Source organism: Magnolia sinica, chromosome 6 (genome assembly GCF_029962835.1).
Source record: "Magnolia sinica isolate HGM2019 chromosome 6, MsV1, whole genome shotgun sequence".
NCBI lineage: Eukaryota > Viridiplantae > Streptophyta > Magnoliopsida > Magnoliales > Magnoliaceae > Magnolia > Magnolia sinica.
In genome coordinates this window covers 75,251,251-75,277,358 of record NC_080578.1, presented here as the reverse complement: position 1 = coordinate 75,277,358, position 26,108 = coordinate 75,251,251, and the positions used below count along the sequence as shown (strand labels likewise).

Below are 26,108 nucleotides of genomic sequence, written 5' to 3'. Positions count from 1 at the left end.
TTCTAGCTTCTCTCACTCAATTCCTATGTTGCCTCACTCAATTTCTAACTTCCCTCACTCAAATCCTAGGTTCCCTCACTCAATTCCTAGGTTGTCTTGCTCAATTTTCAAGGTGCCTTGCTGAACTTCTAGCTTCCCTCGCTCAATTCCTAGGCTATCTCGCTCAATTCATAGGTTCCCTCGCTGAATTTCTAGCTTCCCTCGCTCAATTCCTAGGCTGTCTCGCTCAATTCATAGGTTCCCTCGTTGAATTTCTAGCTTCCCTCGCTTAATTTCTAGCTTCACTCGCTGAATTTTTAACTTCCCTTGCTCAATTTCTACCTTCCCTCGCTCAATTCCTAGGTTACCTCGCTGAATTTCTAGGTTCCCTCAATAAATTTCTACGTTGCCTCGCTCAATTCATAAGTTCCCTCACTCAATTCCTATGTTGCCTCACTCAATTCCTAGGTTGCCTCGCTCAATTTCTTGGTTCCCTTGCTCAATTTCTAGCTTTCCTCGCTCAAATCCTAGGTTGCCTCGCTCAATTTCTACCTTCCCTCACTCAATTCCTAGGTTACCTCGCTCAACTTCTAGATTCCCTCGCTCAATTTCCAGCTTTCCTCGCTCAAATCCTAAGTTGCCTCACTCAATTTCTAGCTTCCCTCGCTCAATTCCTAAGTTACCTCACTGAATTCTTACGTTGCCTCGTTCAATTCCCACGTTGCCTCACTCAATTTCTAGCTTCCCTCGTTCAATTTCTACCTTCCCTCGTTCAATTCTCAGGTTACCTCATTGAATTCCTAGGTTGCCTCGCTCAATTCCTAGGTTGCCTCGCTCAATTTCTAGGTTCTCTTGCTCAATTTTTAGCTTGCCTCGCTCAATTTCTATGTTGCCTCGCTCAATTCATACGTTGCCTCGCTCAATTTTTAGGTTCCCTCGCTCAATTTCTAGCTTTCCTCGCTCAAATCCTAGGTTGCCTCGCTTAATTTTTACCTTCCCTCGCTCAATTCCTAGGTTGCCTTGTTCAATTTGTAGGTTGCCTCACTCAAATACTATGTTCCCTTGCTTAATTTCTAGCTTCTCTCACTCAATTCCTAAGTTGCCTCGCTCAATTCATAGGTTCCCTCACTCAAATTCTAGCTTCCCTCGCTCAATTCGTAGGTTGCCTCGCTCAATTCCTAGGTTCCCTCGCTCAATTTTTAGCTTCTTCGCTGAATTTCTAACTTCCCTTGCTCAATTTTTAGGTTGTCTCGCTCAATTGCGAGGTCCCTCGCTCAATTTTTAGCTTGCCTCGCTCAATTCCTAGGTTCCCTCGCTCAATTCCTAGGTTGTCTTGCTCAATTGCGAGGTTCCCTCGCTCAATTTTTATCTTACCTCATTCAATTCTTATGTTGCCTCACTCAATTCCTAGGAGTGTGTGGTCCTGATTTTGGATAAGATTTTAAATGCACCTTTGGCTAGGGTATAACCCTTTTAGACTGTTCTAAGCTTTAAGATTATAGTCAATATGCCACATGGCTTAGTCCGATTCATAACATGCTTGGAATACTGTTATTTCAGTAATTTTTTAAGCCTATTGCAAACTAATCGAATGGGTTAAGTTGTTGTGCCAATTTGAACCTAACCTTTTGTTGGAAGGCTGCTTCCACTGTGCTGGTTCTAGTTGCACTAACTTTTAGCTGGTTATATTGGAATCTGAGTTATCTCACAGGTGGATGGTTGCTTATGCCCAACTATTGGCTGTTCTAACTTTAGGCAGAGACATAGTTTTTAACTACCACTAATTAAAAAGCATACTTTAACTAGTACTAAAATACATACTTTGCATGTTGTTGCTCGCATTATTAGTAAATCTTATGTTTCCTTATCTTTCATTTATACAATCTATATCCATGATTAGCTGAGTTTTCTTATTTTATTTGTTTAGTTGAATGAGCATGCTTGTCCTGCCATCAATTCATTTCCTCAGTGTCTCACATGGTTAGTTGGTTTTGATGCCTTAGGGGTTGTTTGGATGTGTGGAACTCCCCACTTAAGTTCAATGGAATCTGATGGGGCCCACAGAGCACCGAACACCAGCCATTGGCTGGTGGCAGGGGGAGTAGCCAATCCGTTTCATGTAGTATATCCACACCGTCCATCTGTTTTTCTATCTAATTTAAGGGGTTAAGCCCCAAATTGAAGCATATCAAAATATCAAGTGGATCATACCACGGGAAATAGTGGGCATAATGATTTTCTAGTTTGCCCCGCTTAATTTCATGTTTGCCCCATTGATTTTCTAGTTTGCCCTGCTCAATTTCATATTTGCCAGAAGTGTATGGGTGGATATATAACATACTTTGTAATTTTGGTGGATGATGAAATGAATTTATACTTTGTCCCACTGTATTTTTAGTTTGTCTTGCTCAATTTCCAGTTTGGCCAGCTCAATTTCCGGTTTGGCCCACTCAATTTTCAGTTTGTCCCCCTCAATTTCCAGTTTGTCCCGCTCGATTTTCAGTTTGGCCAGCTCAATTTCCAGTTTGTCCCGCTCAATTTCTAGTTTGTCTCGCTTAATTTTCAGTTTGTCCCCCTCAATTTCTAGTTTGGCCCGCTCAATTTCCAGTTTGACCCCCTCAATTTCAAGTTTGGCTCGCTCAATTTCCAGTTTGGCCCACTCAATTTCCAGTTTGGCCCCCTCAATTTCAAGTTTGGCCCGCTCAATTTCCAGTTTGGCCCACTCAAAATCACTGTTCGTCATCTCATCTGCCAATGATCGTGACCCTTTAATTGGAAAGAAAATAATATAATTAGAATTTCCAACAACATTCTCCAAATCCCTGATGTAAGTCGCAGTGACAACATGGATATCTCCAAAGTGTAGAACACATCTAATAAGTATAAAGTAGAAAACATGCCTCTCAAAGCAATGTGCTTATTGCAACAAACATTTCAAGCATCACTCAAAGCATTCCTTAGAAGATCCACAAAATATTCTTTTGGGACACCTCCATAGTTTAGTAGTGAAATTAAAGTCTTATTTAGGTACGTTTTCCATGTATTTCACGATCATTTCCCTTCACTTCATAGTCAATCCTGACTATTCCGTTTCATTTCACGGTCATTTCCATGCATTTCATGGTCAATTTGCTTCACTTCACGGTCATTTCCATGCATTTCACGGTCAATTCCGTTTGGATTCACGGTCATTTCCATGCATTTCATGGTCAATTCCCTTCAACTTCACGGTCATTTCCACGCATTTCACTGTCAATTCGCTTTACTTCACGATCATTCCCGACGATTCCGTGTTGATGATATTCTTGTTATATGAATAAAGAAAAAAAATGAAAAAAAGAGATAATTTTTTTTATATGCTTATATATACATATTTATATAAATATATGTTAGAGAAAAATGTAGGTAGAATAAAATTCTCCATGTAAAAAAATAAATAGAAAAATAAAATAAAATAAAATAAAAATCAGATAGGGATACAGTTATAGCTACGGTTATAATCCGTAGCCATAGATCGGGGTTGGAATCGTGAAATCCGCGATTGATCGTCGATCGGGACAGCAACTTGCGGTGGAATCACGGGACTCGCGATTGATCGCCGAACTACAGTTATTAAAAAGCAAGGGCTATAGTTGTGGCTACAGTTATAATTTGTAGCTATAGCAAACCGTAGCCATAGGTTCCTTTTTATTTATTTATTTATTTATTTGCTGTTGTAATCCCTACCACCTTTTGTGGGTCCCATCATGAGGTCTGTGTTATATCCAAACCGTCCATCTATTTGGTGAGCTCATATTAAGCTTGAGACGTAAAATAAGATAGATCTAACTATCAAGTGGACCACACTGTAAAAGGCAGTGAGGAATTGAACGTCTACCATTGAAACCCTTTTAGGGGTTACAAAAGTTTTGGATCATTATGAATTATTATTTTTTTTTCCTCTTCATCCAGGCCTTTGTGACCTTATGAATAGATTGGATGGAAAATAAATGTTATGGTGGCCCTACAAAATTTTTAATGGTGAAAATCAGTTTTCCGCTGCTCTTTGTGGTGTGGTCCAGTTGATCTTTGGATATTATTATTATTATTATTTTTTTTCCGGATAATGCTCCGAAATGATCTCCAAATATGGATGAACGTTGTGGATATAATAAATACATAGCTGTGGGGCCATGTAACTTTGATCTCTTATGAGTCGTTAATACAACTCTCGGTTGGAGGAGCGTCAGCGCTCGTCTTCGAAAGGAAGGGAGGGGTAGTTTCGTCCTCAAATTCGCTTTCCGCACGTGCTCGTCTAAGTTGGTAACTTAAGTTTCTATTCCTTCATAAAAACCGCTGGGTAAAAGGTTTTGTTTACAGTGGTCATTTTCTGAATAATAGTCCGGATTTAACGGATAAGGATTTCGGGCAAAGCTCTCTTCATGGTACGTTCACCAAGTTGGCCACACGTGATGGCTAAGGGTGCAACCAAACCCTCGACAAAAAATTATTATGATCTACTTCTAAAGTGACCCTTTAGTGGGCTACATATCAATTAGTGTGCTTCTAATCTACGCAATAACACAGTAGTATTCAATCCGTTGATTTCGTTAGTGGGCTATGTATGTGAAATGCGGAAAGGTACGGAAAGAAACCAACCCTATCTAAAGCACTTCAACTACACTTTTTTGCTAGGGTGGGCCAGACCTGTGTTGGGCTTTTGGAAGGCACTCCCCCTATACCCATTATCTTCTCTGGTGGCCGTATCATGTACCATTTCAGTGACGTGGAGACATGTTTTCCCTATCTTCCCTTAAGTAATGGTATTTTCAGTCGTAAACCCACACTCCAAACTCAAGTGTCTACCCACGTGCCAATGTCACGTCCGTCTACGGTATCCAGCCCGTTTATCAGGGTGGTCCTGGTGAAGTGCACATTTTAATCTAAAAATTAGGCCAGGCTACTCATGATTTGGGTCAACATGTGTATTGAATATGATCCGTTGGTTTTCATTTTCTTGTCCAACCATTATTTAGTACCCATGTCTGGTGATTGGAACCGCCTGACTTGTGGGCTCAGAGACGTTCATCATCCAGAGATGTACGAGATGAAGGAATCAGATCTAGCACACATCTGGGCACTCCCTTTGGCGTCTGGTGATGAACGGCTGAAACTAGGATTCCTCTCTTTCCCTTGGCCAATTTTTTCTTCTTGCTTTCAAGTGGCTCAAGGAATTATGAGAACTTTTGGGTGAAGATGTAGGTAAAAACCACACGGAAAGATGTGGACGGTTTAACACCCATTAAAGAACCAACAGGGCTCTTAAGTTAGTACGTCATCATCCATTTCAATTGGTATTGTGGGGAAGCGGATTGCGTCTTGCCCCAACCTGGACGAAAATGGTTCCAGGCAGGGGATCTGTGGGGTCCATCATGATGTATGGGATTTATCTATTTTGTTCATCTAATTTTCCAGATCATTTTATAGTATGAGACAAAAAATGAGATGAATCCAATACTCGGGTGGACCACACCATAGGATGCAGCAGTGATAATGATGCCCACCGTTGAAACTTTCTTAGGGCCATCATGATGTTTATTTTACATCCAACCTGTTCATGAGGTCACCAAAAACTTGATGAAGCGAAATTAAAAATTCCAGCTTGATCTAAAACTTCTGCGGCTCCCAGGAAGTTTTTAATGGTGGGTGTTCAATCCCCATTGTATAAACCACTTGAACCTTGGATCTGCCTCATTTTTGTGCTCATGCTCTAAAATGATATAGAAAAATGGATGAACAGTGTCGATGAAACCCATACATCATAGTGGGTCCCACAGAGCCCTGCATGGACCGATTCCGTCCAGGCGGAGAAAAGGACGCAACCCGCTTACGTATTGTGGACCATTGAAAATTAATTCGGAGAATATCTGAATGCTCATCCTTTCAATGGCGATCGGGAGGTTGATAGCCCCACTTGTAGCCTTGTACGCTAGGGCGGCAATGGGCTGAGCCAGGCCGACACTTAGGTCCAAAGCCCAAGCACGGCCCAAGCCCTGCATGAACAAGGGCGAGCCTAAAAAGCTTTGGGTGCCCCAGCCTCAACCAAATCCCACCCAGCTTGGCCCGAAAATTGATAAAAATCCCCATTCACACTTGAGTGCTATTCCATCTGTTGATCAAGTGGAGCACATATGCACAAAGAAGTAGACATTCGGAGGGCCAAAATCAAAGGTTTAGATGCAAGATGCATGGATTGCTTAGTTAACGATTAGAATGCTATATTTGTAGGATAAGGGCAGTTACATATGAATTTGGGTTGAGCCTGGTAAGCAAATTTTACTTAAGCGCAAGCTCAGCCTACAAATTGATTGGGTCATGGTGCCTAGCCCAAGCCTGGCACACGGGCCAAGCTAAAACGGTCAGGCTCAGTCTAAGCTGGATCAAGATTGTCAGATCAGGCGTGTGGCCTGGCCCCTTGCCACCTCGACGTGGAGCAGGTGGTGTTGCCGACACCACCCCTAGCGGTGGGGTGTCGATGTGTTGGCGCTGTGGGACCCAACGTGATGTGTGTTTTAATATCCATGCCATCTATCCGTTTCGCCCCATCATCTTAGGGCGTGAATTCAGAAAAATGAACCAGATCAGGAGCTAAAGTGGACCACACCATAGGAAACAGTGGTGATTGAACGCCCACCATTAAAATTTTCTTGACCAAAACAATTTCGTGTCAGGCTGATTTTTGTATTTGCCCTTCATCCAGGTCTTGAGTGACCTCATCAACAGGATGGATGACAAATAAGCACTATGCCAGCCCTTGAAAGATTTCAACTGTAGGCGTCATTATCCCCACTGTTTCCCACAGTGTGGCCCATTTGAACTTCGAATCCGCTTCATTTATTGGGCTGATACCATAAAATGAACGAATACGGGCGGTTGGTGTGGATATAAAACACATATATCACAATGGGCCCACAACGCCCACCACATCAACACACCCCTAGTGGGGATGATCTTGGCAACACAACCTAATCCGCGTCTTTGCCACCCGAACTCCCCCACGGGCACTTGAACACGCAGCGCCTTCCAAGCATATGAGAAATCTGATCGGTGCATAGGTGGTCTTGCCTATGAACATGGGTCCTATGAACATGGGTATAATCGAGTCCACTCATCAGTTATGTCACGTGTACACAGTGCAAATTCTATATGGTAGGCCTTATTGATCGAGGGTCTAGATTGTAATAAGGGTTGGATAGTGTGCTAGGGAGTACCAGTGGACCCCAGTCAGTTGTGATACATCTAAAGTACCAATGGATCCCACTCAGTTGGATAATGTAAGGTGATGCACTACAACTATGTCATACACACATGATCTAGTGGGACTAAAATTACCAAATTCGTGTGGAGCCTCAGGGAGAGGAGTTTTAATAGGTTCTAAACTCATCAGCCCTCTAAAATATATAAACAAGGTTGGGTCCCCAATACTACATACAACAATAGAAGCTTCTATTCCCATCCCAGTGCTTCTCTAAGGATGTAAGGTGTGGAAGCCTACGATATCAAGCTTATAGTGATGACATCCAATCAGGTACGCTATTTAGTTTATTTGATCTTCATATTCGATGCATAACATGATCCGATTCAATTCTGCATATAGTTTATAGTTGGTATCAGAGCCTAATATGCATTGGCTATTGCAGATCTTGTGACGCCTCGTCACTGTGGTTACATATGGGAGGGTAAACGTGGGCAGTCGCACATGTGGGCGGGCCCCAAGGTGGCTGGTAGGCTACTGTGCACACAGTGAATGTGGAACTTTGTCTCCGCATCAGAAGCGTCGTCTGAAGTTGTAATGGTTATAAGTTAGGTTCCTTCTTTAACAGACATGGCACGTTTTTAATCCGTGAGCTTTGGCAAAACGGACAATATCATGTATTGTGGGGATAAGCCTTACAAATCCATTTAGATATTCTTTGTGAATCCTTCGGACGACCCATTCGGAATGCTATTGGATTAATCTGGACTGTCTATATAGATGGTAAGATAATGGAATTGAGCCACCCATCTCAATCAGTCCCTTAATTGTGAGGGCCATTGTGTCGTTATTGATCAAGTGCCGGATTTTGGATCTTCTTGGCATTTAATCTTATCAACTTAAAGACCGTTGGGTATCTAATTTTTCATCCAGCATCAGGTACAATGGTTTCGGATGGCGCCATGAGGTTCGGCAGCCATGCTTGCATACCCTCACTGGATTTCGAACTCAGCTGATAGGAAAAGGGCTAACCCTCACCGAATTCATTGGAGTTCTAATCAAGCATCATTCATCGCTCTGAATGGTATTAGGGGCTGTCAGAATACATCGTTAGTGCTGATTACTAATGTCGAATGTTTCTGCCACAACAAGCTCAGCAGTGAGGTTCACCACCCCCCCCCCCCCCCCACACACACACACACAAAAAAAGAGGGAAGGGAATCACACTAGTTACGAAGGTGGTAGTCCTTTCCTTTAAACCCTGTTGTGAACAAAGATGGCATTCCATTCAGTCCGAGTAGTGTCAAGTCACCGTAAATCATGGAGGTGCAATTGGACTTCAGTCTTTTGATTTCACGGCTGGGTTCCCCTTCTTACGTTATGTGTGAAAGTCTAACTCCATGTTGGGACATAAAAAATATAGAAAGAAAGAGTAATGGAAGCATATAAATCAATAAGGAGATGAAAGGAACTTTCACCCACGCAATGAAAGACCATTACGCGGTGTGCAAAAGAAATGTTGTGCGAATTAGATGAATGGTCCTCTGTGCATCGCGCAAAGGAGCTTCTGCACACCCGCGCAATGCAAGAGGGTTGTGCGGAAAGAAGGTTTCACATGTGTGGTTGCCTATAAATACCCCTTCCCCTCTTCATTTCATGGATTTGTAACTTCAGAGCTTAAGAAGAACTAGAAGAAGACCCAAGACCTATCCCAGGTATCTCGTAAGGGAGAAGAAGAGAAAAGAGGTGTCTATGAATACTCATTGCGCCGCGCACAATAGAGATACATTGTGTGGTGTGCTACAACTCTGTTGTGTGCATAGTAAACTATGTTTGTAATGTATGATTCCAGATTTCTCTCAGATAGCGATTCTTTGATGATTCTTTTTGAAGTCTGAATATATTTCTTAAGACTCTTACCTACAATTAGAACTTCGAGCATATGTATTAGAAATGGATTAAAAGGATCTTCGAATCCAAGAGCTTTTGAATTAAAGAAGAAATAAATGACTTCAGTAGGATCACTTAATCTGCACAATGATTCTTTCATTAAGAATAACTCAATTCATACTGAAATGCTGTCAAAATTGACATCTGAATGAGTTATATTATGATATTTCATTACGTTTGTACATTTTATATTGGAATCAAGGGAGATATGAGGATGTAAATGAATTTTAAAATCAATAAAATATCTGATGATGATTGTTTTTTCATAATTCCTTTGTTATTATTGAATAAGATGTTCCTGATCGCAATACTTTCATTTCTTATCGAAATAAAATGGCGACTCCACTGAGGATTTTCCTATGGAAAATGAATTATCTTCTCCAAGGCTCGCCACGCTCATAACATCACAAACAATGTCGCTACAAACTGTTGTGCCAAAATTATTAGAATCTCGTGAAAGTGCTAAGGATCCAATTGGAGTTCCCTTACGCCAAATGCCCCTATAACGACATACCCTCTCTCTACTTTGGCAACAACGCAATCAAGAAGCGGAGAAGCCTTTGTCTGCATGATCGGCACGAGCCAAAACCCATTACTATTCACGGACGAATGTTTAGCCGAAATGGCTCGTGCACAAACTATTCTAATGGAGGAATGCAGGAGTCTTCAAGAAGCATTGGCCACCTTCGCCCACAATGTAGCTCAAGTTGTAGCTCCTCCTGTAATGGTTGCAGTAAATGGTCATGAACAACATTCAGAAGGTTTACAGCCGCCAAGAGCAGTGTTACATGGATTGGCCCCTGCCACAAGAGTAATAACACAAGACAAAATATGACAGGTGATAACAGAGGTCGTTAAAACTAAAAGAGATCAGGAACACCTGAGAAGATTTTGATTCAGAACACCATACCCCCAAGAGGTCGAGAATGTACCATTTCCTGCAAACTTCAAATACCCAGACTTTTAGAAATTTAATGGAGATGGATTCCCGGAAGAACATCTCATGCATTTTATCACAACTATGGCAACTTTTCGACAATTCCGTAATATTGCCTACGACTCTTTAGGTCGTCTTTGATAGGAAAAGCATACCAGTGGTACTCTAGTCTAACACCAGAATCCATATGTACTTTGGACCAAATGCAAGATGCTTTCATGGAAAATTTCTTTTCATCTGATTGAGATGTCAGTATCACTGACCTAGATTCTGTATGGCAAAGAGAAAATGAACTGGTAGAAAGGTTCATTGACCAGTGGAAGACCTTGGGGGCATCATGTAGGCAACTGCGTGAAGAAAAAGAACAGGTGAAAATGTGTTTAAATTCAATGGAGACAAGGATTGCATTTGGCTTGACAAGCGCTGACATATAGACTTTTTACGACCTCGCCACGAAGGCCCGTGTGCTTGAGATAATGACCAATAGAATGTGTAAGTGCTATGTTGTAATTCTAGCACCCAGTTTTGTCAAATTTTGTTGTGCCAAACCATTTGGAGTCAGTATCTTGTTATGATAAGATGGAAAGTTCACCTTCAAGTCATCATCAACTCTTCTACATTTTCACATTGAAGAACATTGCCAAAGATTGAACACATGCTCAAGTACAAGAACAAAAATTCAAAGCTCAAATTAAAGTACAAGACTACCACTTTAAGTCTTAAGAACACAAGCGTTAGCTCTTGCTCAAGTTCAAGACTACAAGGTCAAGCTTCACGCACTTCAAGATAATTGAGTTACCAAAGCGATCGATGTTTCGATGTTTCAAACTCACATTTAAGGTATGAATGACTCTAGATTGACCATAGGTTAGGTCATGTTAATTGCATATTATATTTGGGTCATTGTATATGTTTATAAGATTTTCTTCGACTAGTCCTAGTCATTGTTCGACTAGTACAGGCAATGGCTCGACCAGTCCAAGGAGTTTCTCGACCAGTCCAAGATTTGTTGAGAATTTTTAGAAATTTTTGGTTATGGCTCGACCAGTCGTGCACACTGCTCGACCAGTCGAACAGGGCTCGACTCGAACTCCAGCGACTTAATTTTTATTCACTTAACCAGTCGAGTGCATTGCTCGATCAGTCGAGTAACAGGTTTATTTAATCGTGCCAGAAATTTTAAAAATTGGTTGGTGCTTCGACCAGTCGAACCAACCCTTAGACCAGTCAAGGGAATAAAATTTTTACCTATAAATAGAGGATGAATCTCAGAGTTTTTCATCAATTCTAAGCATAATCAAGTCATCACTCTGAGAGATAAGTCCCTGCAATTGTGAAGCTATTACTTATTCATTTTTAAATTCTTTTATAGTTTTTTTTTTGTATTTGATTTTGAGATCTCTTTAATTCAATTATATTCTATTAAAAAGGGAATTTTGATTTACCCTTTTGAGATCAAAATCAAATCAAGCTAACCCTATGTTGATTTAATTTAAAAATCATTTAGACTTAGAATCCTTTCATTTATGAGATTGGACATTGAACATTTATGTCTACATTGAATTGGTTCTACCGGGCTACATTAGAAGAAGAATATTCAGATAAGTACAATTTCATTTTCTGTATTTTTGGTTTGTGAGATTTAGCCAGGAAAAACCATTGTGGGGTTTTTGTGATTGTGTAGGCCCATTTGAAAAACACAACTGTGAAGGTTTTAAGGTGAACCTTAAAAAACCTTATTTCTTAGTGAAAGTCAATATCTCATGGGTGTGGATATTAGGAGTGGAGTAGTTGTGTGGCTGTTTGCGAATAGATGGTGTACACACATGAACCACTACAAGTCTCGAAGTTTGGATGATGGTTGTGATGTATGTGTGGTGCTGAATGTTGTAATTTACTTTATGCGCTTGTGGTGAATGTTGTAATAATTTAGTTTATTTCGTTCGTCTCATTCTCAGTTTGACTTTTTGATACTTACCAACATTCTAGATATCAGGTTGTCCTACCATAAACCTTGGTTTTTGGTGAAAGGTTGTCCTTAGAACTCAGTTTATATCAACCTCTCAAGACTAGTGCATTTGAGGTTGCTATTAAATTGTGCTATCTGTCTTTATATTCCGCATTTATTTTTTATTTGTCATAGTCCTATTCACCCCCCCCCCCCCCCTCTAGGACTTTGAGCTCGGCCTTTTCAAGTAGTATCAAAGCCTAATAGCTCATTTATTTAGATTCATTTCCTTAGCTAACCGATCTCGAGCTTTTAATATGTCAAAATTTGATAACTTCTCTATTATTAGGCCTCTACCTTTTGATGGCTCCAATTATGCTTATTGGAAAGCCATGATGATGATCTTTTTGAGGTCCATCGATGAGAGCATGTGGCAAGACACAATGACTAGATGGAACCCACCCACGTCTAAAGTTCTAGGCACTAATGGAACTAAGTCTGTTAAAGTTACACATTATTATTCTTGGACCACTTTTCAGAAAAATGAGAGTAGTGTCATTGCTAAAGCTTTAAATGTAATCACTTGTGCACTATCACCATATCAATTCAAAAGAATTATATCTTGTGATATTGTAAAGCAAGCCTGGGTTATCTTCGAAATGACAAACGAAGGTATGACTATTGTAAAAAAGTCAAAACTTCAAATCCTCACCACTAGGTTTGAGGAAATACGTATGGAAGAAAGTAAACCATTGATGGACTTCTATACTAAATTGAATGACATAGTCAACTCAATGTGCGGTCTTAGAGATAACATCCTAGAAAGTAAAGTTTGTGCAAAAATACTACGTTCATTGCCTGAAAAGTTCAATTCTAAGGTGACTGCTATTTAAGAACTTCGTGACATGGATAATATGAGGGTTGAAGAGCTTGTTGGTTCTTTACAAACCTATGAGTTAAATTTCAAGGCTCCTAAAGGTAAGTCCATAACCCTTAAGTCATCTAAATGTATTTCTCAAGATAATACTAGTAATTCTAATTGTGAAAATTTAGAGGATGATATGGCACTATTAGCCAAGAAGTTTTATAAGATTTTCAAAAACAAAAAGTGAGTTGATTTTTAAAAATCCTCTCCGAAGAAAAAAAGTAAATCTAAAAATTGGAAATCTCTTAAAGACGGCCAATGCTTTAACTACTGTGAATACGGGCATTTAGCAAACAAGTGTCCAAAGAGGGATAAATTAAAGAAGAAAGGTATGTTGGCCACATGGGATGAATTGTCTTGCTCTGAAGCTTCTTCTGAGTCAGATGATTCTAAACCCGAATCTTCTAATGAGGTCGAGGCCGTAATGACTCTAACCAGAGTCACTTCCTCAGATAGTTGTGATTCAACTTATGATGAAAATCTGAGGAGTGACCTTGAAAATGATGAAGATTTACAAGATGCCTATAATTCCATATATAGGGAAAGTTGTAAGATAGTTGTAAAACTTAAACTTCAAAAAGAAAAGTTTTTAAAGTTAAAAGAAGATTTTGGAAACCTAGTTTTAGAAAAATCGCATCTTTCTGATTATTTTGAAAAGATTAAATTTGATTTAAATTTCAAAACATCCCATGTTGAAATCAGAAAATGAAAAACTAAAACTAGAAGTCTCTTCTCTCTTGAGTTCAAAGGATACTTGGAGGTATGCCCAGGGTGATCTTAAACTAGAAAATTTGCTAACCGGATTAAGAAAATGTAGAGATAGATCTGGTCTGGGCTATGATAAAAATATGCCTCTAAAAAATAAGTTTACTCCTCCTAAGTTTGTTAAAGGAGAATCCTCCAACTCAAAAGGGAAAAGTTTGAATCAAAATGGTTTTAAAAATCCTAAAACTTTTCAAGCTACAAAACCTAATAATAACCATATCAATTTTTGAAATCAAAATCATAACCCCTTAGCTGAGAAAATTGTGGATTTACTCAAAGAGCTTTTAAAATCTAACTCTAATGGTAAAATGTATAACAACTATAAGCACAAAAGAACTAGCAGTGCTCCAAAACCCAAAATGGTAATGAAATGGGTCCATAAAGTTACTTGTCTGGTTGCCCACACTGTTTCCAAGGCTTCGAATTAATCAAAGTGGTACCTAGACAGTGGTTGCTCTAGACACATGACAGGTGACAAAGATTTGTTCACCAACTTCAAAGATATGACTAATAGTTTAGTCACATTTGGTGATGGTAGCAACTGCAGAATAATTGGCCAAGGTACGGTTCATCTCTTCAATCTTCCTCCTTTTGAGAATGTTTTATTTGTAGAAGGTCTTAAACATAATCTCTTAAGCATTTCTCAAACATGCGATAATAACCATAATGTAGAATTCACTAATCAAGGATGTGAGATTTCTAATGAGAAAGGTTCTGTGATATTGACTAGCCATAGAACATCTGAGAATTGTTATATAGTCAGTGACACTAGCTCATTTAAATTATCGTGCTACATGGTCCAAACCAATGAGACCGAATTATGACATAAATGCCTTGGACATGTACACTACTAAAATCTTTATATACCGAGCAAATGCGAGTAAATAAGAGGTCTACCCAAGTTAAAGAAATTGGATAAAATTTGTGGTGAATGTCAAATCGGAGAACAAACTGGGAGTAGTCACAAGAAAGTGAACTCCAGTGCCACATCCAAACCCCTTGAACTCCTCCATATGGATATCGTTGGACCTACCAGAACGGAGAGTCGAGGTGGAAAGAAATATTTTCTAGTAATTGTGGATGACTTTACCAGATAAACATGGGTAGCTTTCATGAGAGAGAAGTTTGAAACTCTCGATGAAGTGAAAAGGATACTCAAGCATATCCAAACTGAAAAGGAATCAAATGTTTCGAAAATCCAAAGTGACCATGGATCGAAATTTGATAATAGCAATATTGAGAAGTTCTATAGCAATCACGAGATATCGCATGAGTTTTCTACACCTAAGACACCTCAACAAAATGGGGTTATTGAAAGGAAAAACCGTGTGCTTCAAGAAATGGCCAATGTTATGTTAAATAGCATGAAATTACCTAAAAATCTATGGGCCGAAGCTGTGAACACTGCATGCTATATAATAAACCATATTTATACTAGAAAATCAAATGATAAGACTGCATATGAACTGTGGTTCAATAAGAAGCCCACAGTCAAATACTTTCGAGTTTTTGGCAGCAAGTGTTATATTTTACATGACTGCGAAATTTTAGGGAAGTTCGACATTAAAAGTGACGAAGGAATTTTTCTAAGGTATGCTCTAAATAGTCGAGTGTATCATGTTCTCAATAAGTGAACCAGTGTTATTCAAGAGTCCATTAATGTGGTTATAAATGATCACTTGAATACACCTGTCTCTAGTTCAGAAGATGTTGAAGTCTCTATATTTGATAAACCAGACTCTTTATCTAGTCAAAATAACACTAAACTGCGGTTAGTTAAAGACCATCCAACTGATCAAATTCTTGGGAACCCTCTCACTGGTGTGCACACTCGAAAATGATTAGAAAATATATGTAATTATGTGTGCTTCACTTCTCAGATTGAGCTGGCTAATGTAAAAGAAGCGCTTATTGATGAAAAGTGGATAATAGCCATGCACGATGAACTAAATCAATTTGTAAGGAATGATGTATGGTATCTGGTTCCTAGACCTAATAATAAACATATAATTAGAACAAAATGGAATTTTAAAAATAAGTCTGATGAATTAAGAAATATTATAAGAAATAAGGCAAGACTGGTTGTATAAGGGTACACTCAGATAGAAGGCATCGATTATGATGAAACCTTCGCCCCAATAGCTCGTCTTGAATCTATCAGATTATTTATATCCATTGCTTGTTTCAAAAAGTTCAAAATCTATCAAATAGATGTCAAGAGTGCTTTCTTGAATGATGATTTACATGAGGAAGTATATGTAAAACAACCTAAGGGCCTGTTTGGGCGGTGGGATTAGAAGGGATCAGGTGGGATGGGATTCACGTGGTCCTGTGCCAATTTCACTCCACGTTTGGGAAGAAAGGAAAAGCTTGGAATTACATTAAATGAAATTGCATTGGGTCCTGTGCCAATTTCACTCAATGTTAGTAAGTTGTGTGGGTCCCACTATGATGTGTGGGCTATATCCACACTGTCCACCCATTTATCGAGATTATTTTAGAGCATAGGCGAAAAAATCAGGTAAATCTAAAGCTCAAGTGGACCCCACCAAAGAAAGCAACGGGGATTGAATACTTACTGTTGAAAGCTTCTTTGGGGCCACATAAGCTTTGGATTTACCTCATTTTTAGGCCCATACCATAAAATGAGGTTACAAAACAAATGAACGGTTTAGATATAACACATGTATGTTATTCTTAGTAATTTCAAATGACGGTGGGTATATCCATTCAATGTACCACCGTTTTATCAACAAAGCATGACATTAATCTTATCCCATGACAGTAGGGGACGATCCCTGCCATGGTTAATAATTATGTTTTTTGAATCCAATCCCATCTAATCCCTTCTAATCCCACCGCCCAAACAGGCCCTAAGGGTTTTGAAGACCCTAAATACACTGATCATGTTTATCGTCTGAAAAAGACACTTTATGGTTTAAAACAAGCTCCCGGGGCATGATATGAGAAGTTAACTAAGTTTTTACTAAGTCCTAACTTTATAATAGGGAGTGTTAATAAAACAATATTTGTAAAGAAACATAATGATCACATACTGATAGTATAAATATATGTTGATGATATTATCTATGATTCTACATGTTCTAACCTATCTATTGAGTTTGCAGAATTGATGAAGTCCAAGTTTGAAATGAGCATAGTTGGAGAACTGAACTACTTTTTAGGTATACAAGTGAACAACTTGAAGATGGGATTTTTATCTCTCAAACCAAATATACTCTAAACTTGGTTAAGAAGTTTGGATTTGAGAATGGCAAAATTTTCAATACTCCTATGAGTATAACTCTTAAGCTCTCTAAGAATGCAACAGGTAAAACTATAGATCCTAGGTTGTATTGCAGTATCATTAGTAGCTTATTATATTTAATTGCGAGCAGACCTGATATAACATTCAGCGTAGGTATCTGTGCTGGATATTAATCAGATCTTAAGGAATCACACCTGATTGCTGTCAAGTGAATTATGAGATATGTCGCAAGCTCAGCCAATCTTGGCGTTTGGTATTCATATGATACTAGTGTTCAATTAGCTGGTTATACGGATGCTGATTAGGCTGGTAATATAGATGGCCGAAAGTCTACCAGCGGTGGATGCTTTTATGTTGGGAACTATTTAGTTTCATGGCATAGCAAGAAACAGAGTTCCATATCACTATCCATAGCTAAGGCTGAATATATTGCAGCCAAAAATGCATGCATTCAACTTGTGTGGATGAAAAGAATGTTAAATGACCATGGATTTGCGCAAGATACTATGGTACGGTATTACGATAACTCTAGCGTAAGCAATATCTCTAAGAATCCCATCCAACACTTACAAACTAAGCATATTGACGTTAGATATCATTACATTCATGAATTAGTGAAAGATAAAGTTATTTCATTGGATTATGTTTAAACTAAAAATCAAGTTGCGGACATTTTCACCAAACCACTTGACAGAAACAGGTTTTCTAAGTTAAAACTGGATATTGGTATGTGTAATTTGATCTGACATTATTGTGTCTACTTGTATTTTTATTTTGTATATTTATTTTTATAAAATTTTAAATTTTAAAAATTAATGAAATTGAGAATTTTTTAATGTACTCGACCAGTGGAGATGCGTAGGTAAGGTGCTTTTATTGTGAGAAAAATCACTTTTTCTTCACTTTCTTAAAAATTAATAAATTTGAGAATTTTTGTGTCTGCACAACCAGTCGTGGCATGACTGGTACTCGACCAGTCGAGATGTGCGGGTAGGGTGCATTTATTGTGAGAAAAATCACTTTTTCTTCACTTTCTTCATCTTCTCCAACATCCCCTTCTCCGACCAGCTGAACCCATCTATGAATACAACTTGGTTAGTACGTCATTTTTATTTTTCTTTCGGATTTAGGTTCCTTGCATCTCTATTTGCTTGATTCTAAAGTTTATTTCAAGTTTTCTAGTGGTTTCCTTGCATTTTTTGGATAAAATCTGATTTGTGTGAAACCCTTAAATCCTTCTTACATTCTATTTTTACTTCTTGCAATGGAAGGTAGAACTAAGAAGAAAACTACTCGTGGTCCTTCTTCTTCCCGTTCCACACCTATTGTGGTGCGTACTCTTCGACCACCCGAAGAGGACTCGGAATATGTGGCCGACATCCATCTCTACAACATCATAGTTGAACGTACCGTCAATTTCAACCATCTGGTTTAGTTTAATATCATTCCCCTCCTTGTGACTATAGGATGGGATAACATACTAAATTGGGGTGGACCTGCATATTAGCCCATTGCACAAGCCATGTATGCATGTATTAGTAATGTTTCTATTGAAAATTTATCCTTCACTATTATGTTTAGAGAAGTTACATTTCCAGTAGATCGTCACTTGATCTCTAACTTGATGGATATACCAGTTAATGATGAAGGAATTCCAATTTCCACATTAGCTAAGAGATTGAATGAATCTGAAAAACATATGTTAACTAGAACTTTGTACAACATGAACTTAGAATGGAATTCTGGGATTGCACTCCGTGCCAATCAAATTTTACCTAGATACAGAATACTTCATCTTATCTTTATTTCTAATATCTATCCTCGATCTAGTAACAAGGCTGAATTGATTTCTTTCATGGTGCGCATTCTTCATTCTGTTGTATCCGGTATTAAAGTGTGTCTTCCTTCATTAATTTGTTATATTATAATCCAATTTCGTTTACATCTGGGGCATAACGATATTCCCTTCGCTTATTTGATGACCACCCTTATTACTCATTTTCGCGTGGTCATGCCATCTAGAGAAGCTCCTATTTCCCTTCTGCCATTCAACAACTCCAATATCAACAAGATGAAATTAATGTTGGCTCCTAGTCAAGTTGACAGGGATGCTGGAGGAGCTAGTGAAGAAGTTGGAGAGGAAGAGGCATTACCCACTGATGACGTGAATATGGATGATCTGTCTGATGAGTTAGAATCTGATTCAAAGACTGATCCTAATTTTCAGCCTTCTGATTTTGATGAGAGACTTAGAACCTTAGAGGACAAGGTGGATGGTCTCCATGTATCCCATGAAACACAATTCAAATATATGCGCAAATACCTTTGTTGCATAAACAAGGGATTACATCAAATTGATCCATCTATTCTTGCTCTGTCTTCTAGTTCTGATTAGTCTTTTTAGTCATATTGGGCATGTACTAAATCTTAATCTTTACTTTGCTTGGGTGATACTTGGACATGTTTTTAAGTAGGGCATCTATGGACATGTTTATGCTTGTTGATGATACATTTATCTATGCTTGTTGATGCTTGAACATGATGTTATCATTTCTTGTTAACTATCTTTCTCATACTCTTCTCTTACACTTTTATGTTACCTCAATCATCTATCCATATCATTTTTCCTTTATCATTTTGTGATAAAAAGGGGGACAAATGTGATATAATTTGAATGGTCTATATGATGATTGTTGTGGATGTGTAATGCACATAAAGGGAAATATAATGATAATAATAATGGAAACTCCTGAAGCTCGACTGCACACTCCTACTCCTGCTAAGCTACGGTTGTGTCCTAGCGTCACCTGCAAGCATCAATCGTGCATAAGCTTATAGAAAGCTTAGATGGTGGTGAGAGTGTGTGAGTAATAAAAGCCTGCTCATAATGCAATATCAGAGTAATATGGAATATGCTGGCAAATCCATAAATACTATCAGCTGTACCAAGGCTATGCGATGCAAGGCATGAATGCTATCGGTCATATCAACGTCATGCGATGCAAGGCGTGAATGATGTTAGACATACCAAGGTCATGCAATGCGAGATGCAACTCAAGCATACTAGTCCTCATCCGAATCCACATATCAATGCAGCTCATCACTAGAGCATCAAATATCAGTACAGTTTTCACTCTAAATAATCACCGGGATTTAGTACACTCCAAATGGCACTACCCCTTTCTTAGGCGCGCAATCCAAGTGAGCATAAGAAACCTCACTATTTGCCTGGCCAACAGCCTTCCAATACTTATCCGACACGTCGATAGCGGACCCATTTACAAGCTGGTCATACTCAACCTAATAAATACCCCTACCATCCGGCGGGTAAGGCCACACCCCCTTCCAGCTGACTACGACATAGTGGGAGACATGGCCTCATGGTATTCGGCCCTCATACACTCATGTATCCACTTAGTCTCAATGTTGGAGCATCTTCCGGTATCGTTAGGTTTAGGGATTTCACCCAGGGACATCTATCACGCCTCATGTAAAGAAAAGATTTCTAGTGTCTAATCCTGCCCTCTACGATATGCCTATGGAGACATGGCCTTGATGTCTCTAGGGTGTACAACACTCACAACACACAATGCAAGATGCATGAGTCACACAATCCAAGTATGCATTAATCCTGCGTATACCGTGCGCTCATGTGAGACAACTCCGCCTATCAGGAAGCCCATAACGACCTACCCAATGATATATGCAATGGTCAACCACATCTCATATCAAGCATGTAGATGATGCATATGGGCATGTGTCATGATGTTATACTATCACATACTCATAATCGGTATTGATAATCGGCCTAACAAAGGGCCTAAAGGAAGGTCACAATGTAGACATTTAACCATCATTGCCCATCAATGCGGACATTTAACCAACATTGCTCCCAAGAAGTAGCCCACATAAAGCCTAAAATATAGTTGGGCCCATGACCTCACACAAGGGCTTAATATACTTTTCAATATGCTTCAACATACGGGCCTTTTATACATCACATCGGGCCTCATCATATGGGCCAATATACATCACATCGGGCTTCATCATATGGGCCTTGTATGCATCACATTGGGCCTCATCATACGGTTAATATATATCACATTGGGCCTCATCATATGGGCCTTATATACATCATATTGGGCCTCATCATATGGGCCTCATATACATCATATTGGGCCTCATCATATGGGCCAATATACATCATATCGGGCCTCATCATATGGGCCTCATATATATCATATTGGGCCTCATTATATGGGTCAATATACATCACATCGGCCACATCAAATGGGCCTCAAATACATCATAATGGGCCATGTCCCATGCGCCTCAAATACATCATAATGGGCCTCAACCCATGGGCCTCCAACATATCATAATGGGTCTCTCATTCGGGCCCAATATACATCACATCGAGGTGGGACCCACACACTATATTTTCATTTTATTATATCTACACCATACATCTATTTTTTTCGAGATTATTATAGAGCATTACCCCAAAAGAATGAATCATATTGAAAGATCATTTGGACCATACCACAAATAGCAGTGGAGACAATGATTTTCACCGTTAACAATTCACCGGGCCACCATAACATTTATTTTCTATCCTATCTGTTCATAAGTCATAAAGGCCTGAATTAAGAGCAAAAACAAATATCATATTGATCCAAGACTTTTGTGACCCCAAACAATTTCTATGGTGGATGTTCAATCCTACATTGATTTTTTTTTTTGCAGTGTGGTCCACCTAATAGGTAGATCTATCTTATTTTCCGTCTCAAGCCTTAAGACGAGCTCACAAAGTGAATGGAAGGTTTGGATAAAATAGATACATCAGAGGTGGGTCCCACCGTCCAGTAGCTACTGGATGGTGTAAGATAAGACCCATACATCAAGGTAGACCCCACATGGCACTGTCCAGATGGATGGTGTTGATATACAATACATGCATTAAAGGTGAGTCACATTGTCAGATGGACGGTGTAGATAAAACACATATATCACAGTGGTCCCCACAAATGGACGATGTAGATATAATACATACATCGCCGTTGTGTCCCATATGTCCAGCAGCACCCTTTGATGAATGGTGTGGATTAAGACATATGTCACATGGGCTGCTTGGATGGCAGAGATGAAACATAAATGTCAAGGGGGTTTCACTGTCTGGACGATGCTGATAAAGCACTTACATCATGAACATCCCGCCGTCTTGTTGGACGGTGGACGGTGTGGATCAAAACATACATTATGGTGGGTCACACTGTCCCATGTGCAGGGATGATGGATAAAACACATATCTCATGAACAGACCCATAGCACTTGCTGATGTCAAACAGCATCTATGAGGCTGCGTGAGACCCACTGTCCAGATAGATGGTTTGGATATAACACATGCCACAGTGGGGCCCACAGAACTTGCTGACGCAATATAGTAGCTTCCAGTTGCTGGACTGCTGGCCCAGCATCCAGTAGATGGACGGCTGATTGTACACATACATTGAAGTGGGTCCACACGTGTGGGACCCACCAAATAAGATAAAGCTGATAGTTATTTTCCCTTCAAACAGTCCAGCAGTAGCTGCTGCTGGACATCTAATGCTTGGATGGTCAGGATCAGGTGGACCCATGATCTGGCCAAAATGGACGGACGGTGTAGAATTAACACATGCCTCATGATCAGGCCCACTTGCTAACATCATAGCAACAGCTATACAGTCGGTGGGACCCACACAGCTCATTGACGTAAATACAACAGTTAAATAGTTGGTGTGAGGTACCCCACTTAATCCACTTCCATTTTAGGTGGGTCCCACGTGTTGCCCACTAAAGTTTTGAATCAAATTGATATTTGTGTTTCCCTTCATCAGGGTCTATCCAAAACGGACGGCCAAGGTGGGTTGGTCCGCTGGACGTTGGCAAGGTGGGTTACACAGGTGGCCAACATGGATATAGAATACACACATCACGGTGGGGTCCACATCACATGGGAAAGAGAGAGAGATCGGTGGAGATGGGAGGAGCTCCGCCACAATCACTACTAGAAAACTCGGAAAAGGCTACGGATAAAAATCGTAGTAAAGGCCTATGGCTACAGTTAGAGTCTGTAGTACGACTGTAGCCATTGGTATCATAGCCATAGGTCTTAAATCTATGGCTACAGATTTAATCCGTAGCCATATAAATAATAGGTACGGATTAAATCTGTAGCTATAACTTCCGTAACTCTAAAGTATATATAACTACGGATTATATCTGTAGCTAAACTTAGAGCAAGAGCCGTAGTAATAGGCAAAAATCAGCAACAACTATAGTTTCCAGATAAAGGGCTATGGTTAATAGCCGTAGCTGCTGCTTTTTTTAAAAAAAATTAAAGAAAATATAATAATGGCATCTCTTACCGTTGTAGTACATGCCCTAATAGATCAACTCATATAAGCTAATATAGATAAATACTTCATGGCTAAATCATTCATTCATTCAATCAAACACAATCATTCATTCATTCAATCAAATACAATCATTTATTTTAATCCATTCACAAAAGTACAATGCTAACAAAATAGTTATGTGTCTATTTAAAGTTCTCATTGACAGCAAGATCCAATGCCTTCTCACAGCCAAATAGCTTCTCAACAATCGCAAGCAAGAACTCCATAGATGTGCTTCTATTGGTCATCAATTTGCCATCAACTAACACCCTATTGTCAGCTTCGCTTTGATCCGAAAGCTTACTACACATGGCTGAAAATCAATCTCATCATACAAACAATGTAGTCATATGAAAAAGCTATGCCTCGAAACTGAAGAACTAAATTATAGAGAAAGACGACGACGAGATAACATAAAAAAGAAAGAAAATACTTGGGAGCATACACTTATCTTCTCATTTCTGAATAAGCAAAATCTGCAATAGCAAAGACGAAATAAACATTCGGCTATTCAAAATACCAACTAAATTTGTGGAAAATACACGAAACAAATCGAAACCCAGTGAAATTTGAAGCTTGGGAACAACTTACCTCCAAAAATATTGACATGGTTTACAAAGTAGATATGATTTTCAACTAAACCACCTGCAACCAGCAAACTAAGCAAATGCATTTTGTTTTACAATGCAACAAAAAGGAGAGGGAGTTACCATTATTGATCGAACTTCATATACAACAAACCCACAACCTACCAAGAAAAAACCACAACGAGTTAAACTAGCAATTAAGGTTATTATGATCGCCTGAGGGAAGAGAAGAATGATGAACTTGGTATTTCCTCAGGGAAATAAAGAGAGCTCACACATGGGGTTGCAATAGATCATCCCATTGCTCCTGATACTGTTCATAGATACCCAAACTATGATGGAAACATTCATTAATTTAGTTTCTATTCATTGCATGAAGCTCAGTCAGAAGGAAAAAATTAAAGATCATTCAAGTTTAGTCCTAATTGGTGAAGCTAACCTGAAGATGATTTCCATCAAACAAATAATGTTAATTTTCTCTAGTAATTTCTTCTCATTCTCAACTAACGCAGGCTGTGCACTAAGAGCAGCGCTATGGACATGGCAGAGTTCTTGATAACGAACCAAATCACCAGCATTAAATGCTTGAAATATATAATAAAGCCACTCCACTTTTGTCCCCAAAAGACTTTTTATCTACAGTCACTTAGAAAGAAAACTAGGTATATATACAATATCCAATTATCCATGTTTGTCTGCATATTGCATACACATGAACATGTTACATATGCATACATAAACACATCTAAACCTACATAAATGGGCTATGCATAAATGCATGTGGACCTATACAAGTTTATACATACATACAGAGAGAGAGAGAGAGAGAGAGAGAGAGAGAGAGAGAGAGATCATGGATGAATATGTACTTGCATATATAAATATAACAAAAATAGAGCAGTTCCCCTCTATCCGACCATGCATTAAATCATACATCAATACATCATCATGCAAAATTGCAAATGTATCTTTGCACACATAGAGATGGCAAAAAAGAAGAAGAAGAATGTAGGGCATGCAAGTAGAAATCAAACTGATTGCAACTAAATAATACAAGTGGACAAGAAAGAAGAAAAAAAAAGTAGCTAGTGCTAATTGAAACTCTTACCACAATGCAATGTAAGAACTTATTCGACTCCCCAACTTGTCTAAAGGCCTTAAAAGTCGAAACCCATGGCGCAAAGAACCCATAACCAATTCCAACAAGAACACTTCTAGTGATACTGAGAATCAACTAAAGACCAAACAGTAGGGGCAGAGCAAACAGGGAGGCAAATTTGAGAGCCGCATCAAACCGTTTAGTCCTGCACAACTGAACCGTCAATTAGTGGACCCACCTTCTAAATAGGACCTCTCATCCCATTGTTGAGAACACCAACCCAAGAATGCTACATTTATTACATGATTCTATTTTGTCTTCTGAGTTTCAGCCCAATGGTTTATTTTGGTAGAATCAGTTTAGGTTGTATGTTCTCGTGACTGTGATACTTCTAATCCAACACGAACTGACTATTTAGGCAGCATTTGGATGCACTGTCCAATAAAATTGCAATAACAAGTTCAATAAAGTGGAAATGACCAAATTGCAATTACTTAGTATTCATATTCAATAAAGTTGAAGTCTATCAAAAGCAGAAATAAGTAGGCTGGATATCTACCAAGATGATTTTAGAAAAACATGGAACTGGAAGATGTGCAGAAATGAATCTACTCAATGTGCAGTCTCATGAACATATAAAAACCTGCCTCCATACACCTAGCCATACTACACAGACATGGAACGGGAAGATCCCTGCCGTCCATAAAATCAACTTTCTTTGTACTTGCCTTGGCCGATAAAGAAGGACATATTCTCAACTTCTAATCAGATGGGCCATGCATGTATTTTGAATGCAGGCAGTTTTTCATTTCCTTAGATGCCATTTTGATGAACTACCTACCACACAAGGACGCCATGCTTGTGAGTTAGTGTGAGTAAAAATCCAAGAGTATCTTTAAAAAGCCATTGAAAAATAAAAAAGACCTCTGAGAGAGTTAAAGCAAAAGTCCCATTAGACGTAGGAATAAGTAGACCA

The 26,108-nt window shown here is 39.1% G+C and overlaps 1 long non-coding RNA gene across 1 annotated transcript; it reads right to left on the bottom strand.

The window, feature by feature from the left end:
- Positions 1-23,721: 23,721 nt before the first annotated feature.
- LOC131250075 (uncharacterized) lies at positions 23,722-24,885 on the bottom strand. Its single transcript, XR_009173041.1, has 3 exons — positions 24,473-24,885; positions 24,309-24,365; positions 23,722-24,194 (listed from the first exon to the last, which is right to left on the bottom strand). It is a non-coding gene; the product is annotated as an uncharacterized LOC131250075 (long non-coding RNA).
- Positions 24,886-26,108: the final 1,223 nt, after the last annotated feature.